This window comes from Pungitius pungitius, chromosome 6, assembly GCF_949316345.1.
Source record: "Pungitius pungitius chromosome 6, fPunPun2.1, whole genome shotgun sequence".
NCBI lineage: Eukaryota > Metazoa > Chordata > Actinopteri > Perciformes > Gasterosteidae > Pungitius > Pungitius pungitius.
Window position 1 is genome coordinate 1,510,001 of NC_084905.1, and position 6,888 is coordinate 1,516,888.

The 6,888-nt window shown below is 46.4% G+C and overlaps 1 protein-coding gene across 2 annotated transcripts in view; it reads right to left on the minus strand.

Annotated features, from left to right (window-relative positions):
- Positions 1-6,888, minus strand: part of slc1a2b (solute carrier family 1 member 2b) — a 31,040-nt gene extending 24,152 nt beyond the window's left edge. Inside the window, exon 1 of one of the 2 annotated variants that reach the window (XM_037450672.2) lies at positions 6,589-6,888. The gene's annotated coding sequence lies outside the window, so the exon portion shown is untranslated. Of the gene's footprint in view, positions 1-5,056; positions 5,078-6,588 lie in introns of those variants that run through there. The other variant, XM_037450670.2, reaches the window with a different exon arrangement.

Below are 6,888 nucleotides of genomic sequence, written 5' to 3' on the forward strand. Positions count from 1 at the left end.
GTAAACCCCCTTCAGTCAAGATTTCGGGCATACAACGGTAATTCCCCCAAATCCTGGTTCGCTGTAATCCTCCACTACCAAAGGATGAGATGGGATTCCCAGGGATGTTGGTATCTGTCTGGATACAAGAGGAGGATGAACAGTGTGAAGTAAGAGGGCGTGTAAAAACGATGTTTTCTCTTTTTCAGATGAAAGCTTCAGTAATAAACTGCTAACTGTACTTCTGTAAAGACACCTTTAAAGATATTTTAGTAATCTTGATAGATAGATAGATAGATAGATAGATAGATAGATAGATAGATAGGTAGAAAGAAGCAGCTCCTAATTAACCAGTGCATAACGTGGCGAGCCAAATTCTACAACAAAACCCTCTCTGTGTCTGTGTTCATGGGCCATTGAGGCAAGCCGCTCTTGGAACACGCCAACCCTACTAGAATAATGGGCCGCTTTACGGGCCCAGAGTTAGTTCACAGTATTTAGAGCTGGGAAACAGCTATCGGAGGGTTTGTTGGGAGGAGGGGGAATTTAATTGTTTCCTCCGTTTTTGTACACCGCTCCCCCCCCCCCCCCCCCTCTCACTCTCTCTCTTAGTTCTGAAAAGGGGCCTGACAAACATGCAATGAAGGGGATTGTTTTGTGTTCTACTGGACAAGAGAGTGAGGTAAACAAAACTAAAACCGTGGAGTCCATCATCTGTGCTCGGCGGGATAGGCCGAGCCGTGGGGAGCGACCCACATACGGGGAGAGGATTGGTCGGGGTTCTGCTGGAGTAAGAGGCGTAAAGGGCCGTTTTGGGTGAAGGGGGGGGGGGGGGGGGGGAAGGGGTTAGGGGAAAGGGTCCTGGAGCAGAAAGAGCATAAGGGTTTTATTCCGGAAGTAACGTGAGGTGGACATGGGTGCTGAGTTTACTCCGAGTGTGGGCATTGTATTTGGTACTGAAGTTCTCATGCATTTCCCAGTTTGGCTCCCAAAAAAATGTCGCGAAAGTGACGGAGCTCTCCGCGATTGAACGGACAAGTGGCGGCTCCGCTCCGCGCTCCCACAGTCCAGGCTTTTTACATCCTCAAGAGGAACATCAATGCCGGCCTAGCCCCCGACGCCGAACAAAGAGGCATACAAACCCTCCTCAGAGGCCCAATACCCACTTGATTGAGGATTTGTGGAATGGTAAAAAGGGGCGAAGGAAGAGGAAGGTGGGTGAGACGGGGAGGGGCAGTGGGACATGCTTCCCTGGTCATATCAGACCAGAGCTAACGGCACGCGGACCAAACCACGCTACATCTTTTACGCCATATGGAAACTTCCAGCATCATTAAATCCTTTTGTTTCTCAATAATCCCCAGCTCTTTATTCCCCATTTGTTGACCCCCCCCCCCCCCCATTATCCTCATTAAAAAAAAGGTCATAAAAGCCTTTGTCTGGGAAGGATGGATATGAGGAGAAAAGCAGCTTGGGCAACTATAACTATATATTTCATGTTTTTTTATACTGTAAGATCACACCCTGCAGTATTTGAAACTTTCGCTCATATATGTCTCTTAAATTCAAGTAAAAGTGACCTATCACTATCACTGTGTTGTCTCATAGAGATGTGCTGAAGCATGAAGAGAACAAGGGCACAAAGCAAAGGTAGCTCCATCTGATAAACAGTGTGAAACGGCCAGATTGCATCTTGTGACAATTGTTCAGATGAATTGGTTTTGATGAATCTCTTAATGTGCTTTAATTATGAATCTTTTGTTGCAGCACAATGGGCTGACTGTTTTCAATGGCATGGTCTTTGGTTCCAAGAAAGAGAAAAAAGACCCCCCCCCCCCACCACCACCACCACCACCACCACCCCATATTTGGCCCCTCTTCCCTTTACCAATCACACTCAAAGCAATTTTGTGACTCCCCCCGCTGACCTGAATTCCTGAATTAGCAGGTGCCAATGGGATGTGGGTGGCTTGTTTTTCAGGAAAGAGCAGGACAGTGGCAGCGCCGAACGGTTGGGAGGGAGGAGGCCTTCACTGACACTGACTCAATCCCCTCTGGGGGCCACTGGCCACTATGTAAATGTCCCAATGTGATATTAATTATGTTCGGTCCTTTTCAAGACAAGGAGGAACATCTGTAGATCCAGAACCATTTAATTATCATTTGGAGAAGATTAAACAGAAGTTGTGGGAGGTACTTGGTCGTTATCGTAGTTGTGGTGGTAATGTGTTCAACCTGTCCTGTTGGCACTTTATATGCCAACAGGACAGGTGTGGGCTTGTCTGAACATGACTTTTTGACGGGGTTAAAAGCTAAGAAATGTGTATTTGGGTTTGGACTCTCTTAAATGATATAGTTTGTTAATTTTATTTTTGCGTAACTACGTTATTTCAGTGTGAACCGCTGTCGCCCCCTCTGTGTGTAATGTAGTCATGCCTGGTGCGCACCATGATCTCATTCAAAAAAATCTCACTAAAACTAAACCTTTATTGAACGCTTTCTTTACCGAAACGACAAACCCACATGGGTTCCACAGTTGGAGGTTATGATTCATCTGCCAAGCATCAACACTGATTTTTTTTTTGGGGTCAGTTTAATGATCTCTACTGTCTCAAAGCGAAACCGAGGAAAGGCCTGGACCGTGGCTAGCGGAGATCTGACGCTTTGCCGCCCAGCAGAAGGCCCGCTGGTGAATGCCTCAGTTTGTGTTCCTGTGCAGTCACACAGAAGTGAAGGGAGCCGGGCTCTTTGTTCGGTTCGACCCATGGGAAAGGCCTGGCTCCGTTGTGCTCTCTGAGAACCGAAAACACTGATTCTATAGGCAAGGCTAAAAGAGAGAAAGAGCACGAATCCCCACATGTTAGGAATATTCACATCACATCGGGAGCAAGTGACGAGGAGGAGGAGAGGAAACACAATCTAAGACCTGACAAGCAATAAGCGGGGGGGGGGGGCGAAAGGACACGGAGAAAAATCAAGTGCAGGGACAAATGGAATAGGATGACATTAAAGCAATTAGGAAGGAATTAAATGAAATGAAAGAAGCTGCTAAGGAAAGGAGGAGTATTGAGAAAGTGAATAAAAAGGGAGAGACGCAGATAGGCGAGCTTCAGAGTGGTGAGGACTGAAAAGAGGAGCCGGATGGTGCTTTGCCAGCTTCTGTGTGTTCCCAGGAAGATTTACTCAAGCACTAGATGCCAAAGGCTGCCCGCAAGACCCAAGAGGAGCTCCGTGAATGGAGCACCACAGCCCCACACGTCTCTGAGAATGTCCCAACGATATATCTACTTCACCTGTTTGCTTTTCTCACTATTCCCCCCCCCCAGTTGCACCGTTCTTCTCGATTCCTTTTTTTTTTTTAAACTTTCCACCACTTTCACAAGCTTGTTCCCCCGTTTCCCTTTTGTCACTTTTTTTCTCACTCGTCCTGCATCCTCTCTGAGCAGAGAGAGAGGGAACGACGTATATGTTACCAGCCACAGACAGGTAACATAGGTTCCACCTTCAAGCCGCTTGTGTGGCCCCTTTTATGTCCTCGGGCGCTGAGAAAAGCCTGTGGGGGGGGGGGGGGGGGGGGGGGTGGGAGGAGCTGGGGAACTCCATCCTTTGGCCATTTGTCTCAAACCAATAAGTTCTATACATTACAGTCTGTCCTCCACATCTCTTCATTCTTTCTTACACTCCCACACACTAGAGCCGCTCTCCCACTCTAGCTAACACTTCCGGCGGTGTAAAAATCTCAGTTTATCTGAGTTTCCACATTGTTCTCGGGTTTTATTGTTTTTCCAAAGCGCTAAACGGAACAAAAGGACATTATGGCGCAGAGGACAGAATGTTAAAATGGGCCAGCACTATCTGCTGCTCGCTTGCTTTCTCAGTTCTCAGGCATTTATACAAATATAGATAAGGAAAAAACGGACCTATATGGCACGCATATTACTCACTTTATACCAACATATATATATATATATATATGATGCATTGGCAGGAATCTTTATTTCTTCGATGCTGATGGGGACGGCTCATTTGCCATCTGTTCTGCTGCCGCCAGCGATGGATGAGCATTACGAACAAATCCATCCGGAGGAGTCTCAAGCACAGCCAACTACTTTAATCAATCCACACACCTGTCAGGATGGATTGGTACAATTTGATGTCCACCGTGAAGCGCAGTCGATGAAGAAGCAGAATCGGCTGGCATATTTCTGATTTGCGCTGCTACTTCCCTTGTCTTTCCAAATGATTTCACCTCGGCTCCAGGACGACCCCCCCGCCCCCCCCCCCCCCCCTCCCCCTACCTGTATCTGCAGCTCACAGTAGAGCCGCCTATATTTAACGCAAACACACGTGTCCATTCAAACATGCACTCTGCCCGAGTACCCCGAGCAACCTCCAGCCTAATTAAGCCTCTTCACAGATGGCTAAAGTGAGACATTCTGAGAAATAAGATTTTGTTTCACTCGGAAACTGCCGGCGGGTTTTGACTTTGGAGGTAGTACCTCTCTATGTTGTATTGCGCGTGTAAGTGTGCAGGATGCATTCACGCTTCGAGGTTCTAACACATCTGATCGCATGGCGGACTCTCACTCATTAACTCATTAAAAAAAAAAACACTTTACCGTCAACAGTAGCATTAATTGTTACTATAACAAACTGCTAAATATTTACGGCGGACAACTAACATTTCTGTTTTTTCCTTAATGAAAGGATTTCATCAAAAAATATTTTAATTTATTCAAAAGACTATACAAAATGAACATTAAACAGGTTTGCTAGAAGAACATAAACACTCGGGGAATGGGTGTTTTCTATGTTTTTCCAGCACATGCAAAGGATTAATGGAGCGCTCCGAGATAAAAGTCGCTGAATAAATTCCGCTTACTATAATGGCATTCTTCTCTGTGAGCAACGGCTAAATATCTGCATAATGTGTCCAAGCAGACTTACATTGATGGTTGTTATGGCTACATTAACAGCATGTATCAGCCCATTCCCTTTTCTTACAAAAAAAGAAGAAGAGAAAAAAAAAAAACGCCTCCTCGAGGGGGGAAATGCATTTACAGATGAAATGACTCACCCTGCTTTACAGCATTTGAGTGAGCCTTGAACGTCTGTTGTGCTCATTCATGTAAGGCAGCAAAGGCCACAGTGCAGTAGTTTGGAGAGCAGCCTCTGGGAAAAGGACACAACGCATTAGCTGCGTGGACACTTTGCTTTACTGATTACGCAGAAGGCCGAGGCCTCTTCGGAACGCAGCCCCGCCACACAATGCTCAAAGTACGACACGGACACTAACCCCCCCCCCCCTCCCACCAGCGGCCGCCGGCCCATTAAGAAAAAAAATGTGCAATATTCTTGGGTTCGAGGCAGATGGACAGAGTCAACGTGAGCGTTTGCGAGTGACAAGCCCAACCCCTAACGCTGAAGACGCTCAACTGAGGATGGAAAGACAGTTGGTTTCCATGGTTACATTGCTGGTGCTGTTGAAAAAAAAAAAAAAAAAAACTGTGAGCGCGTGCGTGCGAGGGCGAAGTAGCAGTGCTCGCGTTTTAATATGACAGAAGAAAGGGCTTCAACGATTGGCCCAAGAGGTGGGTGGAGATGGAGGGGAGGGGGGGTGGGGGGGTAATTATAAGTTCCTTTTCTCCTCATCAAGGAGGGTTTGCTCGCTCTGGACAAAAATAAAACGCTTGATGCAATGATCTCTACCGCGGGGGCCCCGAGGATCTGGGAGAAAATAAATGAACTGCAGCCAATCGCATTGCAGACGGGTTTCCTTTGTCAGAACAAGCGAGTGTATGTATGAATATGTGGCTCTATATGTTACTTAGTGTTAAATATGTTCCAATAAACTACAAAAATGCATTCCAGCAATGACACTTTCTAAACTCTAACTTTTTGGACTGGTTTCTCATAAAATCCTATTAGCAGAGGCACAGTTGTGTTTAACATAGCCACCGTGTTCTAAGAAGGAAAAATGCTTCCACAGTAAATTTCAAAGCCACATCTTTTGGAAAAGGGCGGGAATCCTTAGGTTTATTTGAGAGAATGCTGAAGAAGCTTTGGAGAGAAAAAGGCTTGTCACAGAGGATGTGTTAGACACTGATAATCAAAGCTTTGCCTACGGCTGCTGTCACAGAGACGCATTTGGATAGTTTTCAGTGATGGAACAGCAGGGGATGATGATCATTCTTAGATCATGTATCTTCATTGAAATAATTCCCATTAAGTTTAATGCATGCACATTTGAGCGTGTGATGCGTGAGAAAAGAGAAGAGATGTGAGTGAATGCACCATGTTGCAGCAGGAGCGTGTTGTGGGCGATCAGCACTCACAAATGAATGCCTTCATTTATGAGCATACTATGGATGCAAAAACAACAACAACAACAACACAACGGTTATAACACAGGGGGGGGGGGGTCTATATGGATGGTTTACCTCCAAAAATGTACCTCCAAAATGATCTAAATCAATTCAGAAACATGTGACTTGTTATAATAAACAAGACAAGAAGCTGCAGATAATGACCAGGCGCAGCCATCCATCTGCTCATCACCTTTTATTCATCCTGTTCGCGAGCAACAATAGAGACTAAACAGTATCTTACCTTCTTTGAGAACCACGGTGAAAAAGTTTTTAGTTGTTGTTTTTTTTTTTTGGTCTGGTCCCCTCGCAGGGTCTTTTCGTATCCGCTTCAGACGGGGGGAGGGGGGCGAAGGGGGGGGCAGCCACGGAGCGCTGCAGGGCGCACGGCGGGTCCGGGATATTTAGCAGCTGGTCAGACCGAACGGAGGTGAGTGTCTGTTGGTTAAATCCGAGGAGCTCCGCAGCTCAACAATCCCACGATGAACGAGCTGTGGCTCACCTCACACACTGCCGGTGCTTTTTCTCTCTCCACCCGCCTCCG